Source organism: Cavia porcellus, unplaced genomic scaffold, assembly GCF_034190915.1.
Source record: "Cavia porcellus strain 051 isolate PalLab524CR breed Dunkin Hartley unplaced genomic scaffold, mCavPor4.1 scaffold_6, whole genome shotgun sequence".
Classification (NCBI taxonomy): domain Eukaryota; kingdom Metazoa; phylum Chordata; class Mammalia; order Rodentia; family Caviidae; genus Cavia; species Cavia porcellus.
In genome coordinates this window covers 90103383-90120607 of record NW_026947489.1, presented here as the reverse complement: position 1 = coordinate 90120607, position 17225 = coordinate 90103383, and the positions used below count along the sequence as shown (strand labels likewise).

General features: G+C 39.3%; 1 protein-coding gene across 5 annotated transcripts in view; it reads right to left on the bottom strand.

The window, feature by feature from the left end:
• Spop (speckle type BTB/POZ protein) overlaps positions 1–17225 on the bottom strand; it is a 74441-nt gene that overhangs the window by 19938 nt on the left and 37278 nt on the right. The window lies entirely within an intron of this gene.

Sequence of the window (17225 nt, the reverse complement as noted above, 5' to 3'; positions counted from 1 at the left end):
TGCATCTCAGCAGTGTCAAATTTCTGCCCTCCCAGAAATATTTCCCAAATCTCTAACTCTCATCTCTTTCATAAGCCCCAAATAGCTGCTATATGGCTCAATGGGGTGTCCCAGTAGCAAATCAAATCCAACTCAAAATTCTCTCTTTTAACGCCTTTCTTTTTTTTTCCCAGCGCCTTTCTAAATAAAAGGCCATTCAAGACTGATGAAGAATCTGGGGAGGAGGGAACAGGGAATACAGGTCAAAGGGTACAAACTGCAGATGAGTAGGATGAGTGACGCAGGGTATCTGGTGTATCCCGTGAGCGCTACACTTAGTAATACGGTATTGCACAGTACTGCTGAGGAGAGGTGCTCTTACCACACACAGGCGCATGTGTTCGGAACCATATCAGATTAGTATGGGAACTGGCTTGCCTGCAGCAATCACTTCACTATGTAATTTATATGAAAACATGTTGTAACCTTCAACATACACAATTTTAAAAACTGGTGCATCTGATAACAATTTTTAAGCACCATAAACCCAAAAAGACAAAGGGATAATTTTATTAATATATAAAGACGTTATATGTTGTTCCTACAAAAACCAATAGGAAAAAGGTCAACTATCCTATAAAAAGCATTGCTCAATGAAGAAAAGATATAAAATAGCTCTTAAACACTTTACATCTCAGGTATGAGAAAATAGGAACTCTTGTACACCGTGGTAAAGCTGTAAGTCATTAAGTATTCTATGAACAGGAATCTGATCATGTCTAGCAAAGCTTAAAACAATGAGAATCCTAAAACTTGCTAATCCCACCGTGAACTGGCACGCATAGAGCAGGGCCTCCAGGCTGAGGGCACTGGAACCACCTCTTCACCAACCTGACTGCTGCCCCATCCTCGGAGCTGCTCATTTAGAGGAGTGGGACGGGCCCAAGAGGCTGCGTTCCTAACAAAACCCCACGGAAGCCTGACATGCTGGTCCTGAACCACATGATGGTTAGGGTAGATCACTGCCCTAGCGAAATCCTGAACTTAAGACCTAAAACATAAATAGGAGTGTTCAATGTGACAATCTGTGCCAGCAAAATACTAAAACAAGTAAAAATATAATAGTTGGGGAACAGATAAGTAAATTAGATTATTTCCATATAATAGAAAACTATATTTCAAGATTTAAAATTAATGAACTAGATTATAGCACCATGGATGTCAAATGTAAGACTAATTAAGAAATTTTAGATGACACGTGTAGCACATTATCACGTACATTTTAAGATGTAATATTTACAACTTCAAAGTTACATTTAAAAAGATGTAATATTATTACAGATATATGGATGCAGTAGAAGAAAAAATAAAATTAAAAAAATTAAAAATCAAAAAACTGTGACATGCTACGTAGCAGTTTTATGATCAGAGAAGGGAAGAACAGAACTAAGAAAAGAATGTAAGACACTTTATCTCTCATGTATGCTTTAAAATAAAGATGAAGCAAAGTGACAATGCAAGTATCTGCTAACTGCAGATAACAGGTACCTGGGTAAATACTACTCTTTGCACTGCTCTGCTTTTATATATATTCTAGCAACACTGTAAGGATATGTTCCAGGTTATCACACATTACTTGGTTTATATATAACAACCAAGGGAGAATTCTCTTTCTTGAATATTTGTTTTCAATTGTGAATAGATACATAAATCTTTTTTTGGTGTGTGTGTGTGTTTTTTGAGACCCGGTCTCACTATGCAGTTCAGGCAGGCCTTGAGCTTGCTTTGTAGCTCAGGCTGGTCTCGAACTTGCAAGGATCCTCCCACCTCAGCCTCCCGAGTGCTGGGATTATAGGTGTGAGCCACCATGCCGGCGATGCATAAATCTTATAACTGATCCTGTTGCCCTCTTTACTTGGCTACTAGGAATCCCTAAAACAAATCTGTGGCTCATCTCTTAAAACTATAGGCTCTAATTTGTTTTAAGAAATTACAAAAGTTTCCTTTAAGTTTATTCAATAAATTATTGTTAATTCAATAGTATGTTGTTTAGTTTGCAATACTGGTATGTTTTCTAAAGTTACTTTCTATTATTTCTTTCTATACTTATTTCATTACTGTCCAAGAAGACATTTGGTATGATTCTGATTCTTTTTAACTTGTGATACCCGCTGTGTGTCCCAGCACACAGTGCCTCCTAAGGAGCATCCCGTGCATCAACGAGGAGGAAGTGCACTGGGGAGCTGTGGACGAATTGGCCTGTGATGTCTGCTGGGTCTATGCACTGACGCAGAAGTGAAGAGTTACAGTGCTTTAAAAACAAACAGCAAACAAACAAACAAACAAAAACTACAGGCTCATCTGCTATTCTCCGTATCAGTTTGATGAGTTTCTTCATTATCTCATTCGCTATAATTCCCTGAACTGTTATTTTCTTATGTGACCTATTTCTGAAATCTGCCTCCAATCTCTGGTATAAAGAGGTATAAATAAGTTACTCAACAATAGCTCAACTCACAAGTATCTGTTGACTACTTAACAACAAGTCTTCACACGGACTAATAAGTTACACTCGCACCTTTAAAAAGTAAAACTGCTGATGAATGGAATTAACTGTTGTTCCCATTGGTCATGAGCATCTGTCCATGAGCACTTACGACCGAAGCGTCTCTCGAGCACAGATGAGGTAACAGCCTCACACACATGGTGTGCTATCTCACACTAGCAGCCTAAGCGCTGCAATCGCATTGCGATGCTTTGGTTCATGCAGTTCCTGATTCCATTATAACATCAAGAAAAGAGATCAAACGCTACCCTGGTCCCCTCCCAAACAGGCTTACATTTGACAGAAAACATTCTCCCAAAAACTGTTTATTTGCCCAGTAACAAGTAAATATACCAGTTTTACAAATCTCAGTTAACATTATTGGCCAGAATTAAATTTCAAAATTCTTACTTTTGGGCAGGGTAGAAATAAAGATGTGAATTTTACACATTAGTTTTCAGAGCATAAAATTTGGCTTTGGAGTTTGTATATTGCAGCCAGCACAGAATACTAATCTGAGCTTATTTTAAAGTTAAAAAAAAAAAAAAAACTCCAAAGTTTTCTAACAACAGTTTATAAATTTTTTAAGACCCCCAAAAGGTCAAAGTTTTAAAACTAGATAATTTTAATCCCCTAACTGCTGTTACTGATTCTTGATCCCTTATTAAAACCAAGGGGTGAAAATGTTATTTTGGTCTTGGCCATTGTTTCCCATCCTTTCTGCTTCTGATCTTTTTTTATTTTTTACTTTTTAATTTTTTTGGACAGGGTTGCACTATACAGTGGATGCTGGCCTTGAACTCACTATGTAGCACAGAATAGCCTGGAACCCATGGCAATCCTCCAGCCTCAGCCTCCTGAGTGCGAGGCATACAAGCAAACACCACCATGCCTGGCTTTCTGACTTATTTTACAGCCAAGTCTTTCTCTTTTTTAAAACTATGTACTACCACCTGTCTTCAAATTTTTAAAAATGTCCACCCAGTAGAACTAAGACTCAGACTCTGAGGTGCTCTAAGCACGGGCCCTGCTGGGAGAAACTGACCAGGAGAGCAGAAGTCTAATGAATTTCCCTTGCAGCAGGTGCCTCTGGCAAGGTGTTCATCAGCAAAGTAGCTGGTGCTACCTGAGCACTCTAGCATTTCATGTAGACTGCTATAGATGCCCAGCAGAAAAAGTTTGGAAAAAAGGAGCGCTATTTGAGGGTCAGAGTTTGGGGATCTTTGCAGGAGACAGTCAGAGCCAAAATATATTGCCTGTAGCTTCAAACAAGTAAAGAGAAGACTGTCCAGGTTCTCTAATGAGACATTTTTTCCAGCGCTTACTAAACTTTATAGAATGCTGACAAATGAGGCTGAACATTCCTATTACATACTCCATCTAGTTTCCTGCTTGTTGTATCAGCCCTGACCTGTAAGGAAGACTTCCTCCGAGTCATATCAAGAAATGTACTGAAAACATCAGTGTCAACTGTCAGCCCCTACACAGGCAGCCTGGGCGAACACCAACGGAATGCTTCCTAGCAGACACTGTCGAGACCGTGAACTCCAAACCATCTTCAGCAAGAGATTTAAATCAATCACTTCCTTTGATTTCTAACTAGAAGGTTATGCTTTGGAGGGCAAAGAATAATATGTATTAATGCTGTCGTGATGCACACATACTGCTTTTTTTTTTTCTTCCCTTCTTCTTCTTCCTCTTCAGCGCTGGGAATTAAGTCCAGGGTCTTCGTACTAAGCTACATCCCCAGTACTTTTTATTTTGAGAGAGGGTCTCATTAAATCACTAAGTTGCCCCGACTGGGCTCAAACTTGTGATATTTTTGCTTCCATCATCCCAAGGTACAAATAATGTCGAAGCTGAATATACACTTCTTTTACACCTATGAACTCTTCCAGCTCCAGTAGACTTTAAGCTATTTAAGCAGAACTTGGAACTGTTCTTTGTGTCTGTACCTTCACTGCCTAGAAAAGACTGCCCACACCAAAGGTACCCAGTAAAAATACTTTGATGACTAAAACACTTATCTAATTGCATTCAAATTTAACTTTTATTACTTTGTTGTTGTTATTTCATGTACCTGTAAAGCAGCCTTCTGAGCAATGCTGAACAAATTTGCAATGTAACAAGAACCATTAACTTGATCTTTTAGATAAATTATATACAAAGCCCCGAACTTAGCCTAGCACTTCAAATATTAGCTCTGCTGGAAATAAATTTTTCTGGTTCTTTTTTTTTGGTACTGGGAATCGAACTCAGGACCTCGTGCTTGCCAGGCAGGCGCTGTGCCACTAAGCTAAATTCCTGGCCTGAAAATGAGCTTTTCACCCAGCATTAAGTACATTTTTATTCTATAAGGGAGGAAAAGACTAGTTATAATTTCCTTCATTCTAAAAACACAAATCGGTAACTGGTTTGGGTGAAACTCATATATAATCAGAATTCTTTCACAGTAAGACATAAAAACTTGCCTGTGCATGAGAGGAAACAGGTACTCCCAGAGCGAGGCTTGTGAGGGGCGGTTACAGTGCTCTCACTCCCTCATCTGTTCTCTGTCTGTTGAAACCCTTGTACAGTTTCCAAGTAAAGAAAAATCCCAGTGTCCTATCTATTTTAAACCCGAGAGACATTTGCATTTTCTAAAACAGATGATGCCAAAGATTGCTGATTAAAGAAACTATAAAAGACCTGGGCATAGTTATTTCTGAGAAACCAGAGTGACCCGGATGGCGCTCTCCGTTTCTTCTGTTACAGGGCACTCATCACACACAGCCCAGGAGGTAATTTCTTTCTCATTACTCCACGGTCAGCTATTACGGGTCAGACTGACTTCTTTTGCTGCAAGCTTTGAATGACTTTTGAACATTTGTTATGAGTAAACTTTCTGTAGTTCAATCTAATCTAACAAAACATTATTTTCTTTAAATTTAGAGACATTTCTTAAAAATGAAACAAAGGGGGGCTGGGAATTTAGCTCGGCGGCATAAGCGCTTGCCTTGCAAGCAGGCAATCGTGAGTTTGATCCCCGGTACCGATAAAAAGGAAAAAGACAAAAAAAAAAAAAAAAAAAAAAGAAAAGAAAAATGAAACAAAGGGGAATACAGAGATCTTGATAAGCAAAGGGAAGAATGGGGATTCTCTTGTCTTTTATTGGATTCACGCTTTATAAAATTTTACAAGTTAAAGATAATTGGTTGTTTTCATTTTTAAAAATCCTTAGTCAATATACTTATAGAAAGATTTAGCAATAGTCAGTGAATGTAGAGACCAAGAAAAAAGCCAATAGCTTAAAACAAAAATGAGCAAAAACTAAAACGAAACCAAAACCAAATGGTTTATAGAATTGGAAATACCAGTGATTCTCAAATATATGTAAAGATGCTCAACTCTCATTCACATCAAGATAAATGCAAATTAAACTACACATTGATTCGCCCACTGAATTGGCAAACATCAAAACGTTTGACAGCACTTGCCCAAAGCAAGGAGAACACTTCTGGTTGGAGCACGAATTGCTACAATTTCTGTGAAAGGCAGTGTGGATAAGAAGTGTAAATGCCCTTTGACCTAGCAGTTCACTCCTGACATTTCCCACACTGGCATATTTAAAATGATTAACAGCACAAAGGTTCTCATTGTGGCATTATTTGTAAACACACAGAAAACGGTCATAATCTAAAAGTCCACAAGCAGTGGATTAAATTATGATACAGATATATGATGTAATAATAAATGCTTGTAAAAAAAAAATTTTTTTTTTGTCTTTTTTTCCTTTTTATCGGTACCGGGGATCGAACTCACGACTGCCAGCTTGCAAGGCAGACACTTATGCCGCTGAGCTAAATCCCCAGCCCCCTTGTAAAAAATTTTTAATAGCAAACACCCACTTATTTAAACTATACAGAACATCTCTAAAAAGCTACACAAGACTGGGGCATTGGCTTTCAAGGAAGGAAAACAAGTATCTAACAGGGAAGAATTCCTACTGTATTACTTTTGGTACTTTCTGAATTTGACCCACGTATATTAAGAACTTTAAAAGAGAATTAACAGCCCTTTACAATTAATTTTCCCACGTTGCAAGAAGGCTCACAGATGAACATATATGAGACAAACCACGTACCGCTCAGTGGCCTCAGTGGGCGGTCACCAAGTGCCAAGCAGTGGCTTTGGCCCACGAGAGCACACAGGCCCCTTGGCAGACCGTGAAGCTCGGTGTTTCCTCAGATCTGCTCACAGTCACTGTCTCTGAGGTCTCCTGTCAGGGTAATACCCTTAGAGCTCTCTCCCTTAGTAGGGTGCCCTCCTTTCCTGTCTGGTCCTCTCTGCACTCTTCTTCCTTCCTTCTTTCTCCCCTTCCCTGAAATGGTTTCTATCCTCTCACTAGTCTGCATCTTCCCCACTGGAAGTTTCCATCTATGGAAGCACAGCATTCCCAGTGCCTCGTCAGGTGGGCTCTTTCTCCATGGGACATGGTTCTCCTTCGTGAGTTCCAGCTAATCTGTTAAAGGTTAGAAGACGCTGAACATATGGAGCTATGGAAACCTAGGCATACTTTCATACAATAAAACATCCGAAAAGGAAAACTACCAGTTCGTCTCACTCCTATTTTAAGGAATCCCATGAAGTCCCAAAATTATTTATACTTCTTGATGGAAAAAAATTTTTTAATTCCAGAAACAATTAGGACAAAAGGGAAACCTGCAAGGATATGGTGGGGAGTTTCTAAATCCACAAGACGAGGCTTAGAGAAGCACATTTCCCCAGTGTAAGTCAATTCTGTCACAGAAAGTAGCATTATGGCAGCTGCCAGGGACTAAACCTCTAAGTTTCTTCAAGTTAAATTCTGTAAAATTCTAACATACAGAGCAAATTGTGGCAGATCCTTTGCATTTACTTAAATTTGATCTGTAATTTTAATACTGGACACTCAGTTAATTCCCTTAAAACATTTAAATACATATACATGTAAATATGTATGTATGTAGATACATCTTAAAAATACATGCAGGCACATAACTAAGTCTTCCCCTAGACTGGGCTAAGATGTCAGACATATTTCTGGCGTAGCCAAATAGTTCTCTAAGACTTAAAGCTGAGTATGGTGGGGGCACATCTACAGTCCCAGCTATCTGGGCACCGAGGCAGAAGAGCTTGAGAGGTCAGCCTGGGCAACTTAGCAGAACCCTATTTTGAAAGAAAAGAAAGTTGGTTAAATTGTCCTTGCCACTATTTTATAAAAAGCAAACTCAGAAACAAGTACCACTAAGTTTATAGGTCAGCACTTAAAGATCTTCCCAGCTGGCACACAGTTCCTGGGCAAGTACAGGTTGTGAAATGATTGTGAGGACCAGATGTGCTGTTGTACATTAAAGCCGCTCCTCCTCCTTTGCCATCTGAGCTGTCACATCAGACAGAGTTCTCCAGAAACACGCTGGCTGCTGAGGCTCCTGCAGATGAAGCTGGGCTGCAGATCACAGGAAGCCACACACAAGTCTCTGAGCCACAGAGCAATGCCACTGGCTCCCCAGTCCTGGTGTGTGCCGGCTGTTTACAGCCGTGCTGCCCTTCTCACAGGTTATAAATAACCACAAACTGCCCCTGTCCCCAAGGAGAGCTAGCACTCAGCTCAAAGGTTAAAACATGGAATAATTCTCACTTCGGATGCAATCTGTCCAGGTGGTGAAAATTTTTAAAAAGTCAGAATAATTTATTACCAACTTAATTTAAAGGGTGGAGAACCATTCCCTTCCCCTAAAATCTATCGACAGTGGCAACTCCACAGAGGTTAAAAATAGTTTAGGCACAAGCTGGGCGTGGTGGCTCACGCCTGTAATCCCAGGACGAGGCTGCAACAGAAGGATCATTGCAAATTTGAGACCAGCCTGGGCTACAAAGTGAGCTCAAGGCCAGCCTGAACTGTTGAGACCCTGTCTCAAACAAACAAACAAACAGAACAACTACAGTTTAGGCACAGATGACTACTTAGCTAAATACATCCATGGAACAGCACAAGGAAACTTCTGTTTCCACCTGGACAGAGGAACTGGCAGAACAAGCCGGGCTGCAACAGGCACGGGTCTGGGTTAACACCATCAGGTGATGAGCTGCTGCAACTGCTAATTACTGAAACCCTGCTGGGGAGAACAACTCTACCAGCTGCTTTTAAAAAAAGGCAAACAGATAGGGTTCATCTCCACATCATTTTCAAAATCTATCATCTGGGAGATGTCTGAAATGAACATGAATTCAAATCAAGAAACAAACTTGATTATAAAGGGGCTGTTTCACTTCTCAATTCCAAAAGAAAACAGCTTTAGAAATGAAGTTAGAAAGGCAAAAATAAACAATCTGTGGGGCCTCCATTTTCAAAACTTAGAATCCTGCTGGTCTCGCTGGACGGCTTAGGCAGAAGTCTCTAGGGCCACAAAGAGCAAACCACGGGGAGGTGAAGATTTCAACACATCCCACATGCTGTCAAAGATTTCTCTAGGTTGAGAAAAATTACTTACTCTAAACAAGATCTAGAAAAAGAATTCTTAAAAAAGAAAAGAAAGAAAAAAGGAGGAAAATCTTATGGTTAATGCTATTGCTATTTATTGTTATTATTTACTTATTCAGTTAGTCTAATGTATAGTTAATATCCCCAAAATCCCCTACGAGATTTGAGAAGCCAAGGTCTTATCATCTCCCTTACTATGACTATGAACACTATAACATCTAAATGGCAAACATGGAAATACTTTTTAAGCACGTCCAAGCTGCAAGGAATTAAAAACCAGAAGAGTCATTTCATGAAACAAGCAGAGGCTGCATCATCTCACAGGGCCCAGCCGCTTACAGATGTGAAATTCAATAGATGTTTCCCTTTGGCCAATAAGCTTCAGTCCAGTGACGGCAAACTTCTAGAGCTTTCAATGATACCAACAGCCCATGCAGTACCCATGCCATAGGTTTGCCAACACTGCAAAGAAACTTTTAAAGAATATTTTTTGCTAACACTATTTGGCTACTAATGGGGTCCAAGGACAGGATTTCAAAGGCAAAGTCTAAAATTAGTCTTAGGGTATACAATTTGGAATAAGTTCATTAATTTGGATACTAAAAAGGCCTACCTGGTCTAGAGAATTTAATATTATATAAAGGCAACCAATTATTCTGGGCATTAACTACTCTCCAGCAGTCCAGAACACAGTATGCTTTGGAGACTTTTTTTTTTTTTTTTTAAATAAAAGAGGACAAGAACTTCTTCCCTCTAGGACAGAGACAGAAGTTTAAGTACACTTTTCATCTTTCCTGTTATGTCCTTAACTGAAGTTAATCTAACTATTGTTTATCTGGGCCCATGTGGCTAACCTGGCAGTCATATGCAGAAAATAAATGCCCTCTTCTACAGTTATTAAAAATAAGCCAAACTCTATCTTAATGTTAAGGTTCTAAGTAAACTAAATGTAACAAAGGCTGGACAGGAAGCTCTCTGTTTTAAATGTTCATTCCAAAATTCATAACTCAAGGAGAAAGTGAAAACCTCACAGGCAAACAAAACAGGAGAGAGTGAGACAGGAAGTCTATCTTAACAGACTTCCCTGACTCCTAATGAGCTGCCAGAATTTAAAAGATGAAAATACAGTAACACCTATTTCACCCGACAAGACTACAAAAACACACATAAGCACTTGAGTGAAACTCTCATATCACATAGTAAAATTCTCAACCTGCAAAGTAAAAATTTTAAGATAGTACCATGTTGAAAGAAAAAGAAACTTTTTTAAGTTACCTATAAAGAGATGATCTTTAAGGTACAAAGCACAAAGACAATCTGCTCAAAACTAAGCTTCTTTTATACATTAAAATGGAGCCTATAAATTATCTTTTTAGAAATTTTAATTGTAACTTCTCTGGAAAAGGCTTCTATTGAGAAAAATAATCTTACTCTAGGATCTCCATATCATATATGATCAATCACTCACTAAAAACGTAAACCCAAATATCTTTACTTCCCTCCACCACCAGGATACAGCCTTACCCTAGTGTGTGTGTGTGTGTGTGTGTGTGTGTGTGTGTGTCCAGAAAAGGTCTGAATAAAGTTCTGCTTTCCTCCAGATACAGATATTTAAAACTGGTTTGCAGAAACTTATTAAAAAAAAAAACCCACTATAATGCTCATTATTTTTTAAAAATATCACACACTTACTTGTGCCTGACATACCATTTGAACTGAAATGAAACAATAAATTGCAGTCAAGATAAGCATTTTTAAAGCCATGGTAAATATCTCACTTTGTTTTTTCCTTCACAATTAAACTATGTTTAAAATAAAACTACCTAAAAACTTACCGTATCAGTAGAAAACTACTTTCTACTACTCAAGAAGGAGAAAAACTATTTTGTCTAGTCTAACAGGAAAATTCTGCAGGAAAAGATGATGAATCATACTTAACTAGACTGTGACAGGGTTCTTACTTTGGCTTTCTTTTGCTTTAGAAGACAGTGTCTGGCTAAATCGTTCAGGCTGGTTTTCAACTCACTATGTAGCCCATGCTGGCCTTTAACTCACGGCCATCCTTCTACATCAGCCCCAAAAGTGCTGCAACTACAAGGGTCAGCCATCAAGCTCTGCACTTTGGCTATTCTTAAAAGGCAACAATCTGGTAAATTTGCAAAAAAAAAAAAAAAAAAATTGACTGGTTAAAACGATATTCAAACCAGGCGTGGTGGTGCATGCCTAAAATCTCAGCACTCTGGAGGTTGAGGCAAGAGGAGCACTGCAAGTTCAAGGCCAGCCTGGACTACCTAGTGACCTCAAGGCTGGCCTAAACTATACCGTGAGACAAAAACAAAATAAAATTACCTTTCTTATATTTATTAGTTCCTATGAATGACAGTTTTAGTTATGGTTGGAAAAAGTATACTTAAAAGTGAAAGTTAGAAAAATCCAAATTATTTCTTCTAATGAACTGGTCTGTAAGTGCAGCAAAAATGAAATAGGTGAGCTGGGGATTTAGCTCAGCGGCATAAGCGCCTTCCTTGCAAGCATGAGGTTATGAGTTCAAACCCTGGTACCAAAAAAAAAAAAAAAAAAGAAAGAAAGAAATGAAATAAGTGGCCTGTCAATATTTATGAAAGGAGTGATTACTTCTGTCCAGCTTCCTAACAAGATACAAGAATTACGATGAAGTATTTTTGTAAAATATCCTTTTTAAAAAGTGCTGTGTGGCCGAGTGTGGTGGTGCACACCTGTAATCCCAACACTTGGGAGGCTGAGGTTGGAGGATCCTCCCAAGTTCAAGAGCATGGCCAGCCTGAACTGTTTAACAAGACTCTGTCTCAACAGACCAAGAAAAAAAAAAGTGCTGTAGTTAAAATACTCCAAAGCAAGACACATTTAAACGAAGACATGTATCTTACAGTCTTAAGAAACAGCAGCAACACTAATTAAGGTGTGTGTGTATGCAGGGGATGTCCAACAAAGTCTGGGTTCAAATTATGCATGGAGAAAAAAATTTTTTTGGAGACAGGGTCTCATTGTGTAATTCAGACTAGCCTTAACTCACTATGTAACCCAGTTTGGCCTTGAACTTGCAAGGACCCTTCTGCCTCAGCCTCCCAAAGGCTGGGATTACAGGTGTACATCACCACACCCAGCCTGCAAAAATTCTTATTGATAACTGTGAAATAGTTTGACTAAGCAACTTCACCACTCTAATGGTCTAACATATCCTCCAGGAAGGCTTCCAGGAAACTAATTAAGGAAAAAATTCTGGTACGATCTTCCCTGGGAAAATGAAGCAGTCCATAAGCCACTGGAAAGTGATCTTTGAAAACAGCCTCTATAGCCAGAGGTGGTGGTACCTGTCTGTAATCCCAGTACTTGGGAAGCTGAGACAGAAGGATCCTGGGTTTGAAGCCTGGACCACTGAGACTTACCTGAAAAAAAAATCTTCTGAAAATGTAAACATCAACTATAGTACATAGGTACAAGTAAGTTTCGTGGTATAGCATTCCAATAAGGCTACACTAGAGTTTGGCAAACCAAATCTGGTTACTATCAGCAACGGAAAGAGTGAACACCAACAACTGCTGAACCACTAGCATGAAAAGGCCATCGTGATCAGATACCATAAAACCAAGCCTACAGAAATCCCAGGGACTTCAGGTAAGAGGAAGAGTCAGGTCAAATGCACCCCACAGGAATTTGCTGAGCACTAACTGTGCAGGCATTTTTTGAGACAAAGTGGCCAAAGACACAGACAAGTTTCCTGACCCTCTGAGGGAGATAGAGAAATGCCTTCAGGACCTTATGAGGAATTACTGCTGGGGAAAAGACAGCCAACTCCAACAAACGAAAATGCTCCGAATATGTGCTTCTTAAAGCAGGAACCACATACTGTTTCATCTACTTACACAAAGTTCAAAAACAGGTAAAAAATTAAACTGCAGTAGTCTGAAATGAAATCTATGTGGTAAAATCATAAAGACTGTATTACCAAAAGTGTCAGAACAGCGGTTACCTCTGAGCAACGGCAGGGTTAGGGGCCACAGGACACACACACGAAGGTCTTAGAGCTGGGAGGGACAGGCTTCTAAGTCTAGCCAACGACTGTTATGGGTATGTGCTTTCAAAGTTCCTCTTTAAACTACAGTTATATTTTATGCATTTTTCTGTGTCCACTCAGGATGGACCAGAGTAGTAAGAATTAATGCCGACAGACAGGCTACCCTATCATACTTCCTACTGGTAAACCTAAGATCTGTATTTCCGGAAACTTTTCTTACTGCCAAGTTTATGCATCACCAAGAAGCACCAGTTAATACTCAGATTACAGCAGAAGAAAACAGCCTCTGAAAAAGTAGAGCCAAACCTAAGTGTTTTTTAGTTTTATGAGTTCAGGCCTCTGCTGGGGCCTCAGTAACTTCCTGTCTTGTTCTGAAGTAAAGTCTCACTGGTGCCATGGTGGACAGGCCCCCCCAACACTGGCCTCCTGGCCCCTCACACAGAACTGGCCACTCCTGCTTCAGCCCAGATGGCCAGTTTCCGCCCGGGCCGCCTTCTGCCTCCCAGGTGTTCTCAGGGAGGGTCACCCCTGTGTAGCACCCCAATACCCTCAGAATACAGTCCCCTCCTGCTGCAGCCACAATCCTATTTCCACCTCATTATTTCTTTCTATTCCACACGAAGTTATCTACTCTACTCTCTTTCTTACAGTGCTTCCTCTAACTGAAAAATAAGCTCCATAAAGGCAGAGTCTTGGGTTTTGTGCTGTACTTGGACACCGTCTGACACATGGAAGGCTGGAAACCCAAACTTAATAAATTATTGAATTAATCTTTGTTTTTGGATTCCATCCTTGAAAGATTAGATAGTAACTCTACGTGTTCAAAAAACAAACCAAAAAAACCTCCAAAAAACCAAAAACCAGCCAGGTGTGGCGGTGCACATCTGTACTGCCAGCATTCTGGAGGCTGAGGCATGAGGATCCCTGAGTCTGAGGGCAGCCTGGAATACACAACAAGACCCTGTCTCAAAGCAAAACAAAATTACTAATGTTTCCTCCCTCTGGAAGTCAATTTAACAAACTTTACCAGCAAGTTTCAAGTTTATCTTATTATTGAGCTACAATTAAGACATCGAAAAAGCTGATATAAACATAATTCTATTTTTCCCTAATAAAGGTGGAACGTCTGTTTTTAATTACAACAAGCTGTTGAAGGCAAAAAGAAACAGGAACTTACGTATTGTTGGCGCAGTGTAAATTGGCCTATTATGGAAGCTACTTGGTAATACAGAACATTAAGACCATGTGCCGCTTCCTCTATACTTTATGTTACTTTCAAAGTGTGTAATAAATGGGTACATTTTACTTTTATAAACAGAAAAAATGTTTCTAAAAGAAAGAATCAAGCCAGACATGGTGCTTCATCTGAGGAGGCTGTAATCCCAAAACTTAGGTTGAGGCAGAGGGGCTTGTCCCAAGGTCAAGGCCAGCCTGGGCTACACAGTGAGTTCAACGTCAGCCTAATAACACAGGTTATTTTTTTTTTTCTGTTTTAAAGAAAAACAAAGAAGGATGAATGAATGTCAACAAAAAATAATTTCAAGAAGAAAAATTTTCACATTATATTTCAACTTCCATAGAAGCAAAAGTCTTCTGTTATGTATCCAGATGAAATACCCTAAGAGGGTAACTACAGTTAGAAAAAAATTACTTTTGACTGAAGAACTAAAAAAAGTTTATAGCAGTTTCCAGAGTAGAAGGAAAAAGAAACTCCATGGTATAGTGTTCCAAATAAGAACATAATATTCTTTTAAAGGAAGATTTCAGGTAGGATATTCTCTGCCACATAAAATGTGGGGAAGATGTGATAAAGAGCAGGTTACCAACTCCGTTCAAACTAGTGATTCCAATAGCATACGGAAGACAGTGTGCCATGTAAGATTCCCCCAGGGTGACAGAACCAGTACAGAGGTCCAAGCAGGGAGACGACATGCGTACTCCTGCTGGGCCACTGCACGCATGTTAAAATCAGAGCTGGCCTAGATGCAAAGGTGCTCTCCAGCCACAAGGCTCAGGATCCGAGCTCAAAGGCGATCTCCAGCCAATGCTTAGGATCTGAGAACAGATCTGATAGAAAAACATACAGACATTTGAAATTGGAGTTACATTGTTTCTGATTTCCATTTTAAGCTCTTAGTGGTTAAAAAAACACCAATATACAAATTCTCCTCACATTCTTACAGACAGTTCATATGTTCCTGAGATAGTGGCTGCCTAAATAGTTGCTAAGGAAGGAAGGCCTCCTCGAGGCCGGCAGTGTGTTATTAGCCAGGAGTAACAGTTTTCGTTTGTAACACTTCAGCATTCCAAGTGCTAGAAACTCTGAACAGGATCCAGGTTTAAAGGCGAAAAAACATGGGAGCGTGAAAATAAAAAATATACTCATCCTCACAATAAAGAAGGAAGCACCGGAGATTTAAGGTCTCTAGAGGAAATTCTCGAAATGAAAGCCACTGGCCATTGAAACACACTGTCCTTTGAGGGTACACTCTTACCTGAAATTTCAGAAGATAAAGATTACATTCTTATTAGAACACAAATGACATGAGTTTTGTTTTTCCTTCCACGCGGGCAGCTGCTATAAGGTATGAAAGGTATCAACAGAAAGGCATTTTTAAAGGCTTTTTTTTTTTTTTTTTTTGGTCTTTTTGAGACAGGATTTCACTATGTAGTTCAGGCTGGCCTTGAGCGCACTTTGTAGCCCAGGCTGGTCTCAAACTTGCAGCAATCCTCCTGCTTCAGCCTCCCGAGTGCTGAGATTACAGGTGTGTGCCACATCCAGCTAAAATGCTTCTTTTGGCTAAGAATGCCCCAATAAATTGTTAAATAGCTAAGTCCAGATCATACTAAATTGCTAATGTAACATGAAAATTATATAAACTAGACCAGCAATCACTAACTAGTTCTACATTTAGTGGGTCAAGGAATCCTAGGAGTTTAAACATTAAAAAGGGGAGGGGAAGAAAAAATGAATAGTTATTGAAGTTGATGAAAGATAGCTATTAGATATGGGACATACATGCAAAATGCTTAAGTGAAAAGTGGTTACATTTATCACATTCTAAAGTCTTTAAGGACAAAACTTCAGAGCCTCTTACTCCCTGGTGAAAGAGGACTGATATTTCGAATTATAAAGGTTTTCCTCATCCTTCTTCCTCTCAAATAACAAAGTGGTGGACCAAGTGGGGGAATTCAACACTAAGATATTTAAGACAAAAATCAAGTCACCAGTGGGGGGAGGGGATGGAAGAAGAAAATCAAAGTGGGAGCATACAAAGTTGTTTCTTGGTCTTGTCTAGAAAAACAAAGAAATGAAAACAATTTATTCATCCAAGAAGTTGGAGAAAAGCTAAAATACTGATACTGCAAAATAAAACTACATCAATTAAAATGGGAGACCTAGTCTATGTGTACCAACATGGACAGACTTTAGAATACAAAAATAAATGAGCCAGGTACAGTAGCCTGCCTGTAGTAGTTCCAAGCTACTTGGGAGGCTGAGGCAGGGAGATAGCTTGAATCCAGAAGTTTGGGGCCAGAGCCTGGAGAACTGAGCGAGACCCTGTCTCAAAACAAAACCACTATAGAATTTATCCACATATAGATATATAGACAGATAGATACGCACACATATTCACATGTATAAGTCTAATTTATTATGCAAAGTTTAAAGACATAAAGTAATACGCTGGGCCTGGGATTTAGCTCAGCGGCTCAGGTGCCTGCCTGGTAAGTGCAACATCATGAGTTCAATCCTTGTACAAAAAAAAAAAGCCGGTAAGTAAGCCAAAATAAAAGTACAGCATATAGGAAAATTAAATAATAAATAATAAATAAATAAAAAGTAAATAAACAATAAAAATAAATAAAGTAATCCACCTTTACACATACTTCTACGCTGCACTGAAAGACACACACCATCATAACTGTAACAGCAGATTTTGTCTGCAGAGCCACAGTGGGAAACAGTATTAATGGGGGGGGGCAACCAACCCTCAAACTCAGGACCTTGCACTTGCCAGGCATTCTGGGAAACAGAATGAGGAAAGTAAATAAAGAAAACTTCAGCTGACAGTATTTATCATAATTTCTTTTTGTTTGACTTTTTATAAAAGTCTTTTAAAACAGTAAACTCAGGGAAAATG